At 34.9% G+C, this 22,813-nt stretch overlaps 2 pseudogenes across 1 annotated transcript; both read right to left on the bottom strand.

The window, feature by feature from the left end:
• Positions 1-187: 187 nt before the first annotated feature.
• LOC143544893 (UPF0481 protein At3g47200-like) lies at positions 188-2,020 on the bottom strand (annotated as a pseudogene).
• A 5,467-nt stretch (positions 2,021-7,487) lies between these two features.
• On the bottom strand, positions 7,488-13,262 carry LOC143544924 (putative LRR receptor-like serine/threonine-protein kinase At4g30520; annotated as a pseudogene). Its single transcript, XR_013137334.1, has 11 exons — positions 12,757-13,262; positions 12,528-12,660; positions 12,347-12,418; positions 11,561-11,704; positions 11,317-11,388; positions 10,612-10,671; positions 10,361-10,461; positions 10,150-10,284; positions 9,544-9,876; positions 8,413-8,792; positions 7,488-8,000 (listed from the first exon to the last, which is right to left on the bottom strand). The product of XR_013137334.1 is annotated as a putative LRR receptor-like serine/threonine-protein kinase At4g30520 (transcript).
• Between the last annotated feature and the right edge of the window lie 9,551 nt (positions 13,263-22,813).

The following is a 22,813-nucleotide window of genomic DNA, read 5'->3' as shown; positions in this document are numbered from 1 at the left end:
TTTATGAATTGATTTGAAATGAAAACATTACTCCACATATTCTCATGTTTTTAGTGAAATTAATTCCACTTTCAATTATACAAATCAAACAGTGAACATTAAAAGAAAAGAAAGATAAAATACAGATATAGTTATTGCTTCCACCAGGCTTATAGATCTAATTGTTGCATCAGGCAGGCATGTTGATCTAGTTGTTGCTCCCGGCAGGCTTAATCGCAAAGATGGTTTGAACCACGGTTAGAAAAAATAGGATGATTCCGGCAAGTAGAGAAATGCTAGACCATGGACTCCTAAAATAAGTTCTCCTCACCCAAGCTATATAAGTTTCACAGTACATATTCAACAATACCCATTCTCTATCATAATACCATTCTCTGAGTTCAACATTTTTACATATTTTGTTGATCATTTTAGCAACTTCTTCATTCGAACCCATATTGTTAATCAGGATTCCCGAGTGTTGCAACTTGGCAACATCTTCTTCACTCCTCACTAGCATATTCATGGCAATAGCATATGATGAAATATAATTACTAGTTTCAAATAACTGCTCGTATGCAATGAGATTCCTTAAAACCACCTCGGTAAAATCATGCAAAAACAATACTGGCATTCTAAGAGTAGGCTTAATCCAAAAACCAAAAGAACATGGTCCACATGGAAACCTATTCAACTTCAAACGCATCTGTGTCCGCAATTTTGATTTGTTGTCAGGTTCGAAGTTGACCCCTGCGCTGTCTAGATCTGTAGCCGAAAAAATTTTAGAGCTACCTAAATATGATATAACATAATCTTGAGGCTTGTAGCATTCGTGTAGAAGGCTAAGAATATGAGGAGTGGAATTAATGGAAATATCTCGGATAATTATATCATTCATAAAGGGGTCGAGCTCTTTCAAAACTCTACAGATAAACTTAATAAAGGAGACATGAGGTAGACTCCTCGATATAGTGCACGAATATATTTCGTCAAGAAAAAACAAAGGGATCTGGTTTTCTAGCAACACCAAGTCGAAAACTACACTTCGTGGTAGCAACTTGTTTCACGCATATGCATCATGATGAGATGTCGAACAATTGTAAATGAACTCAAGAATGAAACAAGCATCCACAACCATCATTTTGGCAGTTTCATCATCACCATGTTTCTTCGTCCAAACATAACATGCCTTGATTTGCTCCATTGAAGAGTACGCATTGTCCACACATAACTTCAGTATTTCCTCTCGTGGGGATCCTGTACGGCACATTAGATTATGCAGATAAATCAGTTTCTCCTTTTCAAATGATCGCACATTGTCATCTTCTCTGTGCAAAGGTCCAAAAGAGACCACTCGAGGGGTAAAAGAACTCGGGCTGAGATCTTGTAGTGTATGAGGGACCCAGTCAATCAGTGGAAAAACAACGTTCATATGGTTGACTTCATTTTCTATACAATCAAGAAGACTTTGAAAGGTATGTTGAACCATGTTCATGTCTCCAAGCTCTAAATCACCGCTTTCCATGGTGAACGTTATTTCCTACGCAATTATAAGTTAACCAAATGCATGGGACCAGAAACTATATGAGTTTATATATGTTTTCCAAAAGAAAAAAAATAATAGCTCAAAATCACAAGACCTGCAAAAGAAAAAAAATAATAGCTCAAAAAATATCTTGATTCTCCGACGTAGGGTTTTTTAATCAGAAGACCTGCAATCGGAACTAACCCGGGAAATTCCGAGCAGGTGAGCAGCGGCAATCGGCGTTTGGTCGTTAGGATTTTGGTTGATTTGCCTCGTTAAGGTATTATAATGTATTATTATATAAAGAGGTGCAGTTCAAGGTTATCCCATAGCTTTTCACGTGATTGGCTTGCTTTGGCCAAGGTGGGTCTTGTGTAAGTATTAAACAATTGACGGATTAGATTCCTTTCTTTGTCAATTTGTTTAGTTTGGTGAAAGTGCAAAGTGGTCAAAATAATTGAATAAATCTTTATTCAATTGAATACTTTATTCTTTTGGTGGTTTGGTTGTGCACATAAATCAAATCACGTCTTGGAAAAATTGAATCAAGGTCACGAGATTTTTCGGTAACCAATAATCGGAGAATCAAGATGGGTGACGTGAACCAAGCGAAAAAGGAGACTATCTCTGGGTCGTTTCAGTGTCCGCGTTTGACAAAAACAAACTACACGATTTGGAGTATGCACATGGAGGTTATTTTTGGGATTCATGGAGTTTGGGATGTGATTGACCCGGGCTCTAATGACGCGAAGCAAGATAACATCGCGAAGGCGCTTCTGTTTCAGTCGATTCCCGAGGAACAGATACTTCAAATCGGTAATTTTAAATTGGCAAAAGAGATGTGGGATGCCATAAAGTCAAGAAATATGGGCGCAGAACGTGTGAAGGATGCTAGACTTCATACATTAATACGTGAATTTGACGGTTTGATGATGCAAGAAACCGAAACCATTGACGAGTATGCCTCGAGAATAACCGCGATCTCTTCTAAAGCAGCCACACTTGGACAACCGTATGAAGAAAGGAATCTAGTCCAGAAATTCTTCACAAGCCTACCGAGCCGGTTTATCCAAGTTGTAGCATCCCTCGAGCAAGTGTTAGACCTTAAAACAGTCGGTTTTGAGGATGTTGTCGGGAGGTTGAAGGCTTATGAGGAGCGTATCAAAGGGCACGTGTTGCGTTCTGAATAAGGTAAACTTTTGTTTAATAATTATGAATCCTCTTCGAGTTCGAATCAGTTTTCACACGAATCGAGTAGGGGGCACGGGAAAGGTTCAAACTGAGGGCGTGGAAATGGACATGGTGGTGGACGTGGGAGTCAGAACCGTGGTTCACAAGAAGGGTCCAACGAAGGGGATAAACGAAAGGGTAAAAAGGATTACTCGGGAGTTCAATGCTTTCGTTGTGATGAATTTGGTCACTTCGTTTCGAGGTGTCCGTTACGAAGGAAAGAAAGACAAGCACATTTGGCCGATGCAAAAGAAAAAGACCCGTCCCTCTATATGGTGCAGTGCGTTCAAGAAAAAGTGTACTTGAATGAACAGAAGGTTATACCAAAAGATTACGAGGGTGGTTCGCACGAACAAGACTTGTGGTGTTTGGATAACGGTGCGAGCAACCATATGACGGGTAATTTATCTTTATTCTCTGAATTAAATAAGCGTGTTGGTGGCAAAGTTAAATTTGGAGATGGGTCTTATGTTGATATTTGCGGGAAATAGTCGATATTACTAGTTGGTAAAACGGGGGAGCAAAAATTATTGACCGGCATATATTATATTCCTAGTTTACAAGTAATATTATTAGTCTTGGGCAAGCAACAGAAAGTGGTTGTGATATTCGTATGAAAGATGATTACTTATTGATGTATGATGATCAAGGAAAATTGTTGATGCGCGTTACTCGATCCAAAAATTGTCTTTACACGATTAAATTAAAGACGGGGAAACCCGTGTGTTTACAAGCCCGGCTTAATAACGAGAATTGGCTTGGCACGCGAGACTAGGACACTTAAATTTCGAGTCTATGAAACAAATGGTGAAAAATAATATGGTCGTTGGAATGCCAAAAGTTGATCAAGAAAATCAAATTTGTGACTCGTGCTTAGTCGGGAAGCAAACGAGGAAACCGTTTCCGAAGTCAGGGAATTTTAGAGCAACCCGAGCGTTGGAACTAATCCATGGAGATTTATGCGGGCCCATTACTCCTAGTACCATAGCCGGAAATAGGTACATGTTCGTCTTGATAGATGATTTTTCACGTTTCATGTGGATTTTTTTGTTGAAGGAAAAAAATGAAGCGTTTGATACCTTAAAGCGATTTAAAGTCATGGTGGAAGCGGAAAATAGTGAGAAAATCAAGACATTTCGAACTGATCGAGGGGGAGAGTTTACTTCTCGTGATTTCAATCGGTTCTCTGAAAATGAGGGTTTTATTCGGCATTTAACCGCTCCATATACACCTCAACAAAACGGTGTTGTGGAAAGGCGGAACCGCACGATATTGAATACAGCTCGGAGCATATTAAAAGCGAGATTGGATCCGAGTATAAATGTTTCTAAATTTGAAGACGAAGAAGATTTTGATGCTTCGAGATACCGAAAGATTGTCGGGTGTCTCCGGTACCTTTTACAAACTCGTCCCGACTTGGCGTATTCGGTCGGAGTCGTAAGCCGGTACATGCAAAGCCCAAAGCAATCTCATGCAACTCTTATAAAGCAAATTCTTCGTTATATTCAAGGTACTCTCAGTTTCGGTATTTCTTACACTCCTGGGAAAAACGTGTTACTTGGTTATAGTGATAGTAGCCATAACATTGACCAAGACGATGGAAGAAGCACCACGGGGCACGTATTTTATCTTGGGTCTTCACCAATTACTTGGTGTTCTCAGAAACAGTGTACGGTTGCACTCTCATCGTGTGAAGCAGAGTACACGGAGGCAAGCGCAGTCGCGTGTCAGGCGGTTTGGCTAAGAGACTTGATAAGTGAGTTATTCGACAAAGAAATTCAAGCAGTGGTGTTACGTATCGATAATACATCAGCAATAACACTCCTGAAGAATCCGGTTTTCCATGGAAGGACCAAACACATTAAATCTCGGTTTCACTACATTCGAGAATGTGTTGATCGTGGAGAAGTAAGTGTCGAGCATGTTAGTGGTGTTAAGCAATGTGCAGATATCTTGATGAAGGCTTTTCGGAGAATCAAATTAAAGGAGATGCGAGAATTACTTGGAGCTGAAGACTTGTCCGTTTCGAGATCGAAATTCCGGGGGTGATTGTTGGGAATTTCGGTTTTAAGGTATTACTTGGCGTGCAAGGTTAAGTAACGAGATTTAAGGAGTGGATAATTATAGACAATTACACGTGCTTAAATTTAATTGTTAGTATAATTATTATGTCATATTATTTAGCAATCATAGTTGTAGTCTAAACGTGATAGGTTAGATTATAAATACCCGTGCTTTGGGATTTAGAGATTGCAATTTGGGTAATTGAGTTTTATGAAGTTTCTCAATAATAATATTCGTATTTGGGTGTTAGCCAAATTAACGAGTTTGAGTTCGTGTTCAATACCTGGTATCAATTCCATTAAATATGTCCTCCAATTATTTATATATATATATATATATTAAAAGTCAAATAGGTTTAGACATGTGTGCAAATAGTTTGGTGGGTATATTCAATTCAATTTATTGTCGATGCATTTACAAAATTATTTGATTCTATGATTTGTATATTTTGATGTAATTTTTGTTCAAAACTGAGCCATTGTAACATGTGAACAAACTTTATTAACTTTATGGTTTATTAATGTCCTTAATGTGATGCATAAGTTTACCTGCGCGGGGACATTTACTAGAACAAACTTTATTAACATTATATTTTATTAATATCCTCATCATGACGTATGATTTTACTGTATCAACGCTTCTGCAGCATCACGCAGTCATTTATATTAAAAAATATGAGTGTGCTTTATATGTTTATTCTGAATATGGGCCTATTTTGCTGAGTAATGGGCTTGGGACTTGGGTGCAAGTAAGAGTCAATACGCTAAAGTTGCTGCGTTTTTATATATTTGCATCTAGAAGTGCACAAAAAGAACCCAAATCTAGAACCGTTTCCGGTCAAATTACTTGAAACCGGGTTTTTTGGGACCAGTTTTTAGTACCCCAACCCCACTCATTGGGTACGTATAGGATATGCATTTCAATACCAAACCCGGAACTGGACTTGATCGTACCCAATAATACGCGAAACCGGAACTGGGTTTTTCCATAACCCGACTTATACCCGAAAAATACCCCAAAAAATTGCAGTCCCCTAAAGATCCCAATCTAGACCCTAAAAATGCTCGTGAAATACCCAAAAAAAAATGTAGCCGGTTGAAAAAAAAACCCAATATATACCCGAAAATATGGTATTGAAATACGCGGGTATAGTATATGGTACCCGCCACCCGGTTCCATACCCTACCCAGAAGTGTTTCCCACACTTCTAATATATCAACATATTTTTACCATTTTGAAGAGCGGCACGCAATATATATAAGTTTATAGACAAAACTACATTTATCGTCCTTTACGTTCACACAAATTTGTAGTTTTCATCATTCTTTGCATTTCAATTCTCTTAACACATTTCATCATTATTCCCTATGCTTTTAAGTACCTAAAGTATCAAGGATTCCACAAATCTTATTGCGTATTAGCATCAATGGTGAACAACATAGCTCAAAACCAAGTATCAAAAGAACTGTAATTGACAACTTCATGTCATGAATATAATATAATAATTTGTTATATTATGTATAAAGGGAAAAAAAAGAAAAAGAAAAACCCTATTGATATTGGTGGAGCAATCTTTATGACTCAAACCTCAACCTTTATGACTCAAAACATCACAAGTGAAAAAATTTTGAGATAGAATTAGCTTTTAACCAATCATTATTTTGTAGCATGAGGGTTGAATGGAAATATTTTTGCCAATTATGTTATTATTCCATTTTCTACTTTTGTTTGGTTTGATTGGTGAGAGTGGTATTTGAGTGGAGCCAATAAAGCGATAAATAAAATAGGCTTTTATATATAAAATGTAATTGAAGCACTCTTTTTCAATTTTGAAATGCATGTTAATAAAATGTAGGATAATTAAAACTAGTTTATAAACAATCGAAGATAATTATTATCTTAAAAAATACGTTATTAAGAGTAAACATAAAAAAATAAATTTAAACTTGTTTAGACGGGTCGCTATGGACGTCCAAGGAGGGCGCCTTTGGGCTTGAACACTATCATGGGGCGCTAAGAGCAGGCGCCAGAAGGGGGGTTCATGAAGACCGGCGCCTAAGGGAAAGGAGTGGTGGGCCATGTGTTTTTTTTTCTCTCTCCCTCTCATACACACATACATATATATGTATGTATATATAAAGGGGCGTTAAAGGGGCTTTAAATCATAACGAAACATTATAGAGATGAGTTTCGATGCCTCATCCCTCATTTTTTACGTGAAGATGACGTGGAGGGCTTTAAAACCCCAACATAGTGTTTTTGAAAAATAAAAATATTAATAAAAACTAAAATGGAAAGCAGTGAGAACAAGATGGGCATGACAGGGAAAAGGAAACCTTCTCTACCAACTTTTGGTCAATACTTAACTTTTGCTTTGGGGCATGCAAACATTATTATTTGTAACATCTCCCCACCAAAATATATAATAATAATAATAATAATAATAATAATAATAATAATAATAATAATAATAATAATAAAAACATAAAGAAAATCAAATACCAACTTTTAGTATTGCTAGTTGATTATAAGTTAGTTTAATATTAAATAATAAAAAAGTTAAACCAATTTTATACATACCAAGACACATCCAATGATAATAGAACATAAGTAAATAAACATCACAAACTTTTTCTACACATATTCTCCTAACATTAGCTTTGAAAAATAAAATAGACCCTAAAATAACAAGCCATAACAAAACTAAAAAAAATATCAAACCTATTTACCAAATATACATCCCCAATTCTTTATATAACCCTTTAAATACTAAAAAAAAATAATAATCACCAAATGTAACACTATTCTCTTAACATTCCTAATTGAGTATGCAACATTTGATAATCAATCATCTAGGACCAGAGAGTTCCATGGCATGAGGATCATGGTCATCATCCATCAACATCACTCCAAACATGCTTGATGTATAGTCATCATCATTGTCTTCAAGTTTTTGGACCATACCATTCTTTCTTATAGTGTTGGGATTTATATTATTATGCGTCACGGCCCATTTTTCGGCTGGACCGTCCCCCTCTAGCATCCTAACAACCTCGGACATTTTAGGTCGGTGGGCTGGAGTGTACTGAGTACAAAGTAACGCCACTTGTAACATCTCATGCACGTCGATTTGATCATAGTTGGCTCCGAGCTCCTTGTCTGCTAAAAGTTCGACTTTTTTCTCTTGGTGTGCTTTTTTCACCTGAAATGAAACGTTTCTGATGCTTAGAACACTTGTACATTGTGCATTGATGAGTTTTAAGTTGTGTAAGGTGTACAATATGGATGCATATGAAACACTTTGGTCCATATTCCAAAGTGTACAAGTTGATCAATATGTTATTACTTATTAGACTTGCACCTTGTGCATCAAGGACTTGTACCTTGCAATTGTATAAGTTGTCATTGCATGTCTAGGCCATGTGAGTCCATATGGTACAGTTGGTAATACATTCTAAAAGATCAACATAAGTAGTACATGCATGCCAAGGACTTGGTAGACTTACTCTTAACTACTAGTCCAAAGAGTACAAGTTACCGATGCATGTCAACAAATAGTACAACTAAATAATGCATAGACAAATACAAAAATTTCTAATGCTTAAAACACTTACCCATTCGAGCATCGCGCCTTTCTGATTCACCGTTTTCCCAAACTCGAACGCTCTCATTCCCGTTATGAGTTCCAACAACAAAATCCCAAAACCGAAAACATCGGTTTTCTCGGAAGATTGGCCCGTGGAGAGATATTCTGGTGCAATGTGGCCCACGGTACCACCAACCTCAGTGGTCACATGCGAGTCGGTGTGGTCAAGGAGTTTAGCTAGCCCAAAGTCACCCACCACGGCCTCGTTGAACTCGTCTAAGAGAACGTTAGCCGCCTTCACGTCTCGGTGGATGATTTTTGGGTCACATTGCTCGTGTAGATATAATAATCCGCGTGCAGCCCCAATCGCGATTCTTTTACGCGTGTTCTAATCTAGTGGCGGTTTACCTGAAATTTAAACATTAATGTTTGAAAAGGAATCAGACAAATACCATATGTTTGAATCAACCCGAACCAATTTTGGCTCGAACGAGATTGGTCTCTTTTCAAAGCGGCCCGTTTTGGTCCGAACCAAATTGTATTTTCTCTAAGTGGCCCGTTTGACTCAAAACTAATGATTTTCGTAAGTGGTCCGTTTTAATCCGAACCAATTTGATTTTTTTATGTGGCCCGTTTTGATCCGAACCAATTTGATTTTTTAAGTGGCCCGTTTTGACCCGAACTGATTTTCACTCGAACCCGTTTTGACCCAGCACCCACGACCTGCCCGTTTTGACCCGAACAATTTTTTTAAGTGGCCCATCTTGACATGAACTAAATTGATTTTTTTTAAAAGTGGCCCATTTTGACCTGAACTCAATTTCACTTGACCCGTTTGACCGAACCAAGTCTGACCCGAACCCGTTTCGACCCATCACCCAACCCGACCCGCCCATTTTGCCAAATTTATGTTTGATCATGTATCAAGATTTCTTGAAGGACCACAATAACATGAAACACCAAAATAATGTACCAACTCTTAACCACTTTGATATTGTACCCAAAACACATCCAACATTTACTTTTGAAAATGTCAACTGGGACCCCCACACATGTCATAAAGTTTCCATTTTTATAAAGTCAACCTTTGACTCATGTTGACTTTTGGTTAATAAAACAGTAGGACAGTGTTACAAGTTACAAAGTACAAAGTGCAAACCTCTAAGCCTTGAAGCCACACTGCCATTAGCATAAACCAGGAGCCGTTCAACCGGGGTGGCGCAGTAGCCGATCAACCATAGCAAATTTCGGTGAACCGCTAGGCTAATAAGCACCAATTCGGTCCGGAACTGTGACTCTCCAGCGGTCCCATTAATATCTTTTAACCGTTTGACTGCAATCATAGTACCATCTCCTAGTTTCCCTTTGTAAACATTACCGAATCCTCCGGCTCCTAGGATGTTTTTTGAGTTGAAATTGTCGGTTGCGTATTGAAGTTCTTTAAATGTGAAGCTTCTTAAGTTGCCTAAGTTCATTAGACCTTCTGGTATATCTGCTACCATTAGTTTACATAAGTAAAAGTTAATATAAAGTGTTAACATGTTTGACTTTTTTGGTCAATCTTGGACTTTTCTAGCTTAAAATTTATTATGCAAACATTACATATTTAGCATCAAAATTTCTGATTTTTTATATAAAGTGTTACATACTTGAATATATCTATGAAATTGTGAGTAAAAAAGTTAAATCATATCGAAAAATGTACTTGAAAACGGGATCCGTTGACCTTGAAAGTCAAATGTGACAAAAAGGGATTTAACAATACCATTAATATCAAGAATGCTTTGCTTTTGGTTTCGGCTTCTCTTCCACAAGAGAACTCCAAGTGATGCAAGGAGAAGAACGAGACATCCGAGGCTGATTCCAAGCGCGATTGCTACTCGTTTTGACTTGCTTTTGCCTGAAATTTGCAATTATTAGAGTGAGAAACTTGGTTTAGAGACAGAAAGAGAATCAAATGATTAAAAATTTTATACCTGGTGATGGATTGAGCTCAAAAGAAAGAGGCTCGGGCAAAGTTGACCCGTAACAACCTTCATTAGCATGGGTTCCACATATCATTGGATTGCCCACAATGCTGTTCAAAAAACAGATAAAGATAACATTTTTATATCTTCATATCAAGAAAAGAATGTAACATAATCAAGAAATTCAATCGGGTCATTAAAAAACTGTTCGTTTTAGTTGGTTGACCCGTTTGGTTTTGACAAGATTCATGTATACTTACTTAAATGTTCTTGCTGAAAACTTGGGAACAGGAGCACTGAGATTGTTGTTTGATAAATCCCTGAAATGAAGAAACTTTATCAATGATTTAATGATTTCAAACCAAAATAAAGCGTGTTATTATACATACACCACCTCCAATACGCAAATAGACCGTATAAATAGTGAAACAAATTAAACGGCCATATGACTTTGTCGGTGGTCACATCAGTCGATTTTGGCATGTATGATTTGTAAGAACACTAACTCATACGACACGTATAAACATTTTGGCATGTATGATGAGTTCACTGATGTGCATTGGCACATCAATCATTATGTGTCAGTCAAACACATCATACAGTATATAAATTTGTAAGAATACCAACCCATACAGGTCATATAAATATTTTGACCCGTATGATTTATAAGAACACCAACTCATACGGCCCGTATGATTTGTAAGAACATAAACTCATACAGCTCGTATAAACATTTTGGCCCGTATGATGTGTTCAATGGTGTGCATTGTCACATCAGTATATTTTGTGTCAGCCAAACACATCATACAGCATATACAATTTGTAAGAACACATCAACCCATACGGGCCATATAAATATATTGGCCCGTATGACCGTGTGATTTGTAAGAACACCAACTCAAATTAACACAAATAAATATTTTCCCTAAATGACAAAAATAATAATAATAATTAAATAAACTCACAAGAGTGCTAGTTGAGGAAGTGAAGCTAAGGACAAAGGAATAGCTCCAGATAAGGTGTTGTTATTCAACCTTCTACTCATTACATGACAAAATCAAAAACAAACATGGGGTCAAATAATATCAAATCAAGAAAAACAAAAATCAAAATATTCAAAGGTCAATTTAACTTAAAAACAAAAATTGACCCATCAAAGATTATGTTTCAATTAAGGAGTTTAAGAGAGAGAAATTTCAAATCACTCACTAATACTGCAAACCATTCAAAAGACCAAGTGACTCAGGCACATGACCAGTCAACTTATTATTTGAAAGCTCCAATGTTTGTAGCTTTGGAAGGTGTCCTATCCCTACCGGAATTTGGCCGGAGATATTATTATTCTGCAATAACCTGTTATATTCATCATCAAGTTAACCACTTTTTTATTTTTATAACATTTTCAAGAATATTTTCTAGTAAACACAAATTTTTATTAACAAATCACCTTTTTTTAATTATTTTTTGACATTTTCAAAAATGTTTTCAAGCAAACACAAATTTATGAAAACTTACACTTGAAAACAACCTGTTATAATCATCAACAAAATACCCACTTTTTATTTATTTATTTATTATTATTTATTTTTTGATATTTTCAAGAATTTTTTCAAGAATGTTTAATTAAAAGAAAGCACAAATTTTTAAAAACTTACACTTGAAACAACCTGTTATAATCATCATGTTCACGAGTTGAGCAAAGGTGGGTTTGAGCTCGAGCTCAAGCTCAAAATTAAACGAGCTCGAGCTTGAAGTAAAACGAGCCTATGATCGAGCCATGACCCGAGCATAGCTTAGGTCGAGCTCAGCTCAGTTTCAAATCAAGTTTTTTGTAGCTAATTTTATTCGAGCTTTTATCCAGCGAGCTACGAGCTGAAGCTTCAAACCGCAAGCTTTTTGAACAACCATTCATCAACAAATTACCCTCCTTTTTTTAACTTTTTATAAAATTTTCAAGAATATTTTAAAGAAAAACCAAAATTTATAAAAGCTTACACTTGACGCAGGTTTGTAAGATTAGCAATAACCCCTGACAATATTCCTGATAAACCCTGGCTAGGAGCTCCACTGCAAAAAAAAACAACCCCAAGGGTTTTAGAAAAATAAATAAAACAGTAAAATATTTTGCATATAGATACAATATAATATACATATACACAAGTTAAAAACAACATACAGGCCAGTAACAAGATTATCAGGAGAGCAAGTAATCATAGCCCAGCTACAAGGGTCAACAGAATCTTCATCCCAATTGCTAAAAGTCCCATGAGGATCATTCAACCCATTTTTAATCGAAATCAAAGATACAACTGCACAGATAGTTTCAGATCAAGATATTAAAAACCCATGTAGAGAATCAAAAACCCATATCAAAAATATAAAAAAAATTAAAAATTGATTAAAACCTTCAGGGTTTCTTGCTTCATAGCTGAAAGACAGAGGAAACAGGGGAAGAAAACAGAAGATGAAGAAATTGAGAATTTTGAAATATTGGAGCATGGTTATTATTCAATGCAGGTGAAATACATTAAATTGTGAAGAAATATAAAGAGGGTATATGTAAAAAAAAAAAGATTTCTTTTTTTTGGTAAAAGATTTTATTACAATAATAATAATAATAATAATAATAATATTGTTGTTGTAATCGGAAGTGTGTTGTTATTTGTACAGAGAGAGAATCAGGTGGGGGTGTGATAGGGTACTGGTGTCAGTGACAGTGAGTGAGGGATGTAAAGTGTAAATTATGAGCTTCAAGATGCTTTAATGGCTAAAGTGCGCAGGTTTGGCTAACATGCGCATATTCCTTTTCTTTCTTTCTTTGAATTAAATCAGTCACTTTTTTTTTCTTTTTACTGTTGCTATTCTGGTAGCTTTTACATTTTTACATAGATGAAGAAAAGCAAAGAGGGATAAAAAAATTAAATAATTTATACAATTTAATTCATTTACTTGTTTTTTTATTAGACTAGTTGTTGTGGTTTAACGTCAGGGGCATTACCACCACCCATGTCGAAAGCCATCTGACATGTTGTCTTACGTTGCATCATGTTCGCCCCTTCAAGCGTAAACTAGCTAGCGACACTACCCTTCACGCCTCTTTGGCACGGTGTTTGGGGCCCCTTTACCTGCAAAAGTGTTGCTGACTTGGATCCTTCTCGCCCAGTTTGTTAAACCACAATAGTCGGCCTAAATAGGTCAAATTTGTTGTGTATGGAGTTTTATGAATCTATTTTTGTTTATTATTTTTCTTTAAGAAAAACGTTGGTCATTTTTTATACATTTCGGTGTATTTTCCTGATAATACGTGAATATAAAGTTGATATGTGAAATTACTTGAATTATATCATAATTATAGACATATGTTGCCATTCAAAATGGAGTGACGACGTAACTTATTGTCTACTTATCTGTCTCTCTGTTATTATTGGATCATTTTGTTCAATATAAATGTATAATAATAATAATATACTTCATGATGTAAATATACAATAAGGATACCTCTATGAAAAAGTACTAGCACCCTTTTTGGTTATGCGAATTTACAACATGAAAACAAAGCCATGCGAGGTTGATCGTGTATGAACTATGAGGGGGCAACCTCGCTTTCATCAAGAAAATAATATTTCTCAAGGAGGAAATGTAGAAAGCGGACGAGTTTTTATACATTTCAAAATACTTTTATTGTAAGTAAACATAAAGTTTTTAATGACATAAAGGCTTTGAGGTTCCTATGGATCATCAATCACAAAATGCTTTCTTTGATGTAGTGAGTAAATATTGTGTAATTTTAATTTCGTGATTTGATTGTATTTGATGAAGCTTTGGTTACCCTTTTTGTACCGTTTAGCTTGTTGCTAGTTTTTACTGAGATGAGTAGATATGTGGAACTGTATTAAGTATTTCATAACCATAAATGCATAATATGATTCGTTTAACTTCACGACGTATAATATACAACAAGAGTAGTCGTTTTCTTGATTTTCTTGGAACAATTTTAGTTTTAACATCAAACATATTTCATGATAATCATATAAAACATTTAAAACTTTAGTAGAATAATTTGTATAAATATATATTACACAATTGGTAGGAGAATATAGGGAATCATGAATTATTAAGAATATGATCGACTAAGATGTGATATAAAGATGAAATGGATGGGATAAGACTACACTACACCCTGCCTACTGCCTCCTTATCATTACTTCCCTGCAACTCTATTTGCTTTTCTTCCTGTACCATTTAAATCCACCATAAACACCCAAACACACCATTTTTCTATTCAGAAGATTTTTTTTTCTTTATTATAATTTGTACATTTTATATTTTCAACAATAAAAATTGGGAAGAAAATGCATAACTTTATCTATGAAAATGTATTTTAATAATCTTCCTAACTATATTGTTCAAATTGTAGATTTATAATAAGTTCATATTTTATATCACTTGTGTTTAAATATTGATCATGTTACGGGGACTTAGGAATGAGGAGTTAAAAGTTTAAATAAAATAGGATGTAAGTTGTGGATATTCATAAGATTAGGAACAAGACCATTACACGACTTCTAAAACATGTTAACACTTGTTACGAATCTATACGTCTTCAAACATTACATGAATTCTTTTCTGAGCTGGTATAAATTCGTTTAATCAGGCCAGTCCGTAGATTTCGAATACCATATGCAACGATTAAACGAGCCTTTAAAATAAATATTTTTTTAGAAACTCTTTTCTAAAAGCAAAATAGTTGGCCTAGGCTGAGCTTAAAGTCTAATCAAGCTAGCTCGCTAGGTTCAAATTTTAAAACGAGCAAGTAAAAGTAAAATGCCATCTCCACTTTGGTGGGATGGTAAAGGCTTAGGCCTTTGGGTGAGAGGTCCAGGGTTCGATCCCTGGCAATGGCGGTTTATTGTAAGTAGTAGGAGACAAGCTTAAACATTCAAAAAAAAAAAAAAAAACAGAAAGTAAAATGTTCCTAAGGGTAACTTGTTATTCAAGTTTCCATTAAGTTTAAATTAATTTTGGAAATATATGTCTATTTTCATGTTGAACCATTGTGATTTGTTGACATGACCCACTAATCAATACTGAACTCTTAGTCAATAGCTAATCTTTTATCCAACAATCTTACATTTAAAGGTTATTCGATTAATTAATTTGAATAACATAACTTAAATTCAATTTATGCATACTAATGCAATCTTACATCATGTTAACATAGGAGAAAAAGGAAATACAATTAAAAACAAGATTAATGGTCTTAGCAACTCTAATTAACTAAACTTATTTCAAGCTAATTTAATATGATTAGTGTTTCATAACGGAATCAACACCAAAGCAAAAAACTAATCAATCGAAATACCTGTAAACTAAAAACCAATTAGTTGAAAATCTCTAATAACCATATGTTTTGGTTTCGGTTCGATTATGGCTTCAACCTAAACCAAATCGACCCACCCGTGAACACCTTGCATCATGTAACATGAAAAGTTAAAATACAACGGGTCTTTTTTTTTTTTTACTTTTAACCTTAAAGAAGCATGATCTTTGATGAGATTTGATTTAAAATAATGAATTTTTAATGAAAGTAAAAGTGAACAAGAATAAAATAGAAACCAATAGAGAAGCTTTCTCACATTCTAAAACACCTTTTGTCTTTCTCAGAAACATGTGTGTGCGTACTTTTTATATTTCTATCCTCTTCTTAATGCATTATTGCATATTGACCTTTAAACTTTCATAAACTTCAACCGATTTCTAGAAAAGTCGTTATGAAGTGTTAGAAATGAAGACTTGAATGGAGAATTCAACCCCTTTAATCATCTCACGAGACCATAATATTCCCGTTCAGTGAAAACAAAGGCCCACAAGTCGTTGCGAGCCCTGTTCAGTGAAAACAGAAGTGACACTTTTCAAATGAACAAATGAATGCCTTAACGAACATATGATGACCACGACGAGTAAATGAAGACTTGAATGGGGAAATCAACCTCTTAATCATCCCACGAGACCATAATATCTTAGTTCAGTGAAAACAAAGGCCCACGTGTCGTTGCGAGCCCCGTTCAGTGAAAACAGAAGCAACACTTTGCAAACGAACAAATGAATGCCATAACGAACAAATTATTACCATGGCGAGTAAATGGAGTCTTGAATGGGAAAATCAACTCCTTAATCATCCCACGAGACCATAATATCCCCGTTCAGTGAAAACAAAGGCTCGTGAGTCGTTGCGAGCCCCGTTCAATGAAAACAGAAGCGACACTTTTCAAACGAACAAATGAATGCCCTAACGAATAAATGATTACCACGACGAGTAAATAAAGACTTGAATGGGAAACCTAACCCCTTAATCATCCCAAGAGACCATAATATCCCCTTTCAGTGAAAACAAAGGTCATGTTAATGATAACATTTAAAATTAAATTTTTTATAATTTTTAACAAACATGGGTTGTTGTTAATTTTTTTGATTTCACCAAGTATTTTGAAATATATAGTAACATACATAATATGTTAATATTTATTTGTATAAAAAATGTATAAACATAATATAAAAAGAGTGTAAAAGGGAAGTGACTAATTATTGATTTAAGATATATATTATGGTTAATTAATATTTTAGTTTTTGAGGGAAAAAAGATATGAGGTTTAATCACAAAGCGACATGTGTCACTGAAGAGGTAGGTCCCAACAGAGCCCAGTTGGACCCGCAAGACTCACCTTGAACAGGGACGTCTGCGCAGAAACCAACTGGATCCGCAGGACCAACCATGCTCAGAGACGTGACGTCCTTACGCGCAGTACGCAAGCTGTTCACGCAGGAAATGCCTCCCAATGGTGAAGGACTCCGCCTGTCCCCGCAGCCTCGGATACAAGCCATTAGGGAAGGCCACCCGCGCAGCAAGGCTACACGCACAAGGCACTTAGCTCTCGATCATTCAGTGTCACCTGAAGGAATGAGCGAAGCCGGGAACAATCCCGCACAAGGGCGGGAGGGGGAATACTCCCGCCCAAATAAGCCAGTCCGTACGATACGGGAAGATCTTCTGTACTGTACCTGACGAGGTATGGGAAAAGATCTGACTAAAGATACGACAGCTTATGGACAACAGTATGGCGAGCAGCATGCTCCTACACTGTATGTCACTATTAGCCGCTGCCTACTCACCAACTCTTGTCATACCACGTGCGTAGCCGGCGGTTGGTGGAAAAGGAATAGTATACAGCAGGCCTGGTCGCTATCAGCCGCTGCCTACCCACCAACTACCAGCAGGGCACGTGCGTAGGCTACTGTTGGTGGAACAGGAATACTGTTGCAGCCGGCCACACCTCCTTGGAAACCTACCTTCGGCTATAAATACCACAAATGGTATGACCATCTCATCTTATCTTGTATCATCATATTATACCTGATATCTGCTCTAGCAATCTCTTAATATACTTTTATATTTAAAGAGCAATCTAGTCTGATTCTCACGCCGGAGGGTGGTCACAAGGAGGAACCCCCCCTTCTCAGTGACAAGCTCACGGTGTCTGTTTTGCAGGTTATCAGAAGAACCATCTTCTCTGGGTCTAACCCATCGTGGGAAACATCTATCTAACCCCCAGGTTACCAGTAATCTGCCCGGGGTCCGGTTAGTGTTTCTTCATTGGCGCCATCCGGTTAGTGTTTCTTCAGTCACAGTCATTTTCTTTTATTAAAGTAATATATAGGATATGATTAATTGAAATGTATAGTTATTTCGGGTTTAGATATAAAAGGGATAAAATAATATTAAACACCTCAATAACTATGAAAGATTTATGTGATATAATGCTTTAGATCTTTTTAAAAGTGAGGCAACTCATGTAATTGTAAAACATAAACCACATGATGTGATAAACCTTTTCATGTATGTGCGTGTCAACAACATAACAACATACCTAGGGCCAACTAGAAACAATCATATCATATGAAATCATTTTCTTTACTTGAGAATGTGTTTCTTTCTTTATCTTGAACTTATTATATGAAATCATTTTCTCTATTAAACATGCCTCTTTGTTTTTGTGTTCTGGTATCATATTCTAGATAATATGATCCAATAATTTTAGGTGTGGTCTATTTGTTTCTCATTATGATTTTCACCACCTTTGTGTTCACTTTGGAAACAGTCTCTACCATAGCTTTAGCATATTCATGGCCATGTGATATTGGCTTTATTTTAGTGTGACAAATCAATAATTTTAGGTGTGGTCTAATTAAAAAACAATTGTTTGAACCTTATTATTGTTGGAATTCAGACCCAAAAACATTAACACAAAATTTTATCTCAACCAAAATCGGCTCATTTTGTTTGTTATAGTTCCCGACACATCAATTACATACCTTTAACAATCTATTTATATTACGTAACTTCCGAAACATACTATGACAGTATGACTCAAATAACTAATATATAGCAACTCAAAAAACTAGATAAACTTGCAAAACATTCAAACACTAAATAAATAACTATTTAAACTTACAAATTATTAATTAAATCCTATATTATCAAACCTTTTCGAAAAACCCCTTCAACCTGTTAATTTTTTTGACGACTCGTTTCAAAATTAACTTTCAATAACTATCAGATAACTACGAGATATGCTTTTTAGAAAAGCATATATAAAACTAAGAATTCTAAATCAAAATCTTTTAAGGAAATTCATATATCCAATTTGACTAAATTGCTTATAAACTAACTTTTGGCTTATATTTTAGTGTGACAAATCAATATTATTATATTGCTTATAAACTTATAATTTTATAAGATTAAAAACAGTTTTTTGATAATGATCAAGTGATGGGGAGCATCCAAATCATTGTTGGTGTGCGTGTTATATATTCTTCTTCCATGCCTATCTCAATTTTAAAGATTTAAGGCAAAGGCAAAAAGGGTATAAAGTTAACAATGTGGTTACCAACGGTCCCCTTTTAAAAGCTAAAGGTACTACCCGTGCCTGCACACATTCTCTCTTCCACCACACTCATATCTTTTATTTTTATATCATTTTTAGGCCAAATTTGTTATATCCAGTCTTCATGTAAGTTAATTAGTTGATGGTTTAGCTTATTAACTTCAACATAACTTATATGTATTATTTTGTTAAACATATCATAAACAGTTGTTTGGTTGTAACTTGTAAACAATTTGACTTTAGGTTGTGTGTAATAGTTTCATTAAAAACTGAAAAAGTGGTTTCACTGTTCACGTCACCATCACGTAGACATGAGCGTCACGCTCGCAAAAGCTTAACCTCTTTTGAGATAGAGACACATAAATCTAACCCCACAAAGGTTCATTACTCGGCCCACCCCTTTGCATAAAACACAATACGACGGTGTTCCTCGCCCAATTTGGGTGACGCAACAAAGGGCATTTCACCGTTACACACAGCCTTATTAAAACTATATGTACTTTATTTAATTTAAATGTTCTTTGACTTTAATATTCAAATTTAGATATGTTGACATTTGATTTGATTAATTAAATATGTCAACTTGAAATTAACCATTTAACGAGTGAATTAACATGTCTAATACATCATTTTTATTAAACGGTTTTAAAATAACAACACAAAATCAAATAATTTGCATCATATTTCCATTAAAACAAAATAAACAATTGAAAATCAAATAACATGTAATAGTAGTTTGCATTCAATTATGAAGAAAAAGGTTATTGATAGTGGTCTCATCGTGCATATTTTGTTAAATATTTATTTCAATGTAGTAAGATATGATAGCAATGGGAGAATGTCAAATGACAACGAAACAATTTAGAACTTTTTTTTATTGATTCGGTTTCATAATCTTTTAAAAAAGATTTGATTTTAGGAGTCCCTTGCAATCAATTTGCATATGTTTATCCACTTGATTGATGTATAGATGTAACGAGGTTATTCATTAACACGTGAACTTGAACTCGTTTTAGGATGAATCAAACCTTAGCGAATAAAGAGAGAAAATCAAAACAACGATAAACAAAACTAAACAACCTAAAGAGAGAGAGGAACTTACAATTTAAGTTAAAAGATTATCGGATGTTTCGGTATCAATATTCTATATATAACATAACATAATATATGCTATTTATGTACTAATAGTTTTTTTATATAATATTAACTATTATGTAAATATAAAGTTAAAATAGTATAAAAATCAGGTTTGTTTATGCGCACGAGCCTAATTGACATGGATACGTGAAGTTTGGACTCTGGTTTGTCCAAGCTTACCTAGATTCGAACCTTAAGTGAACCGATCCCAGATAGGTCAATAGCAATTGTGACGTTAATACTGTATACATGCTGAGCCAAAAAAAAAAAGTTATGTATAATTCCTTATACATACTTTTGCTAACCATCAACTTGTAAAGGGTCCTATTGAGACTTGAGAGCCAAGAGATGTCAAATATACATAAATAAAGCCAAGATAAATGTAGCCAATAAAAGAGTAAAGCCCGTATTGATTTTGGGCTAGAGGCTTGATTAAGCTTGGGCCACAGAACAAAATATATACATTTTTTTCCCTATTTTTAAACGTAATGCCCATTTTTAAATACGAAGCAAAGTTACTACATGTCAATGTAAAGCCAACATATTGCCATTTGTGCAATGTGATCCAGCATTATTTTCACAAATCACAATAACAAACCAAATCCTGAAATGGATGTCACATATAGCCTTTCTCTAGCTTCGTTTGACTTTCATGGTCTAAAAAACAGTAGACAGTTGAGTAACCTTAATAAACTTAATTGTGTGTGAAGACATCGTCAACAAATGCTCAATTAGTAGTTGCACTCGTTTGACCGTTTAGCACCGAGATATCCATGGCATTATGAGGCACCACAATGACACTTTATTTCATTCAATACCATACATCTCATACCTACAATGCCAAAATCATAAAGATTATTGATATGTGTCGTTTAGTGTCACATGCATGTTTTATTTTAATGTTTGCATATTTATAATTATGCATTGTTTTTATTTGGTTTTTGTTTGTTTGTGAGAATTAAAGGAAGTAGTGGATAGTTATACTCATGAACCTATGTTCATCATGTAGGCAGATTATGTATGTATGTTAGGTTTTGCTTATGCACATGTACTATGCCCTTTTTAAAGGACTTTTCATTTCATTAATGATCATGCAGAAAATTGATTCAAAACTTTTCTCTTAAATTCTCTCTTGTTTTCTTCTATACTTCTTGCCTCATTACTTCAATCGATCGACCTAGAACGATTATTTATATACCATGGTTTGTTATAGTATAAGCTAGAGGGTGTAAAGGATTACATGTACCCGTAATCAAATGTTAACTCTTCTTTGGGGTTGGTTGATATAGCAGCAAAGATGCAAAGACGAGTCTCCCCATTAACATCCCTACAAATACAATGTATCAAAATAATTGTCTACATTTCATAATTACAAATTCCGAACAAGGAAAAATGTTAACAAATAAATAAGAACAAGTAATGCACATTAAACCTGATACATATTTGCCAAGGGAATACAATACAGATTAAACCCAATATATATATGAATCCCAAGCTAGGGGAGGGTTATCCTAAAAATAAGTAGTTTCCTAGGAAGACTAGGAATAAATCATAGCCATTAGATCATGTTAATCAATTATTGAGATTTAAAATTACCAATAACCGACATAGTTTCATAGAATTGTTTTTTCACCATAATTTGTAATGCTAAATGTCAAAATTTTGTTGGTTCTTACTATTCCTAGAAAACTCCTTATTCTTATTTGAGCCCTTTTCTCCCAAGCTATACACATTAAACCATATATAAATTCAGCCCAAGCAATACATATTTAATAAAACCAATTTTTAGCCAAGTACACGTAATTTAACCCCACAAATCGTTAGCATGTTGCTTTGTTTTTTATTATCTTAATTATCATCGATTTATGAAGGAAAGATCTTATACATTTAAAGGGCCCATACTTGCTAAAGACACTCAAAATCTCGGAGACGCCGGTGGATAATTATTAATTTCGGGCGTTACAATTTACTTGTCATAAAGAAGTGACGATGCAATATAATTACACATTTGCATGCATAAAAGAAATCCAATCTACTTTAAGTTACTAATAAACTAGACTTTATCTGGATTTTACATTTACGTACTTATCTATCAACTAAACACGACATATACCAAAATAGATGTCAAACATGAAGCAAAGTTTGTATAAATTATTGTAAAACCATCATATTGTCATTTATGCAATAACAAAACAAACGTTGTAATGGATATCACATATACCCCTTTTTAGGTTTTATTCAGACTTTCATGGTCTAAAACCAGTAGACATTTACATGAGTAACCTTAAAAAATATAGTTGTCTGTGAAGACATTATCAACAATTGATGAGTTAGTAGTTGCATACGCGTCTTAGTCGTGTGTGAAAACATTATCAACAATTTC

Source organism: Bidens hawaiensis, unplaced genomic scaffold (genome assembly GCF_021521415.1).
Source record: "Bidens hawaiensis isolate Kalapana, Puna unplaced genomic scaffold, B.hawaiensis_p1.1 tig00013803_1, whole genome shotgun sequence".
In the NCBI taxonomy this organism is placed as follows: Eukaryota; Viridiplantae; Streptophyta; class Magnoliopsida; order Asterales; family Asteraceae; genus Bidens; species Bidens hawaiensis.
This window is presented reverse-complemented; position numbering and strand designations above follow the sequence as displayed.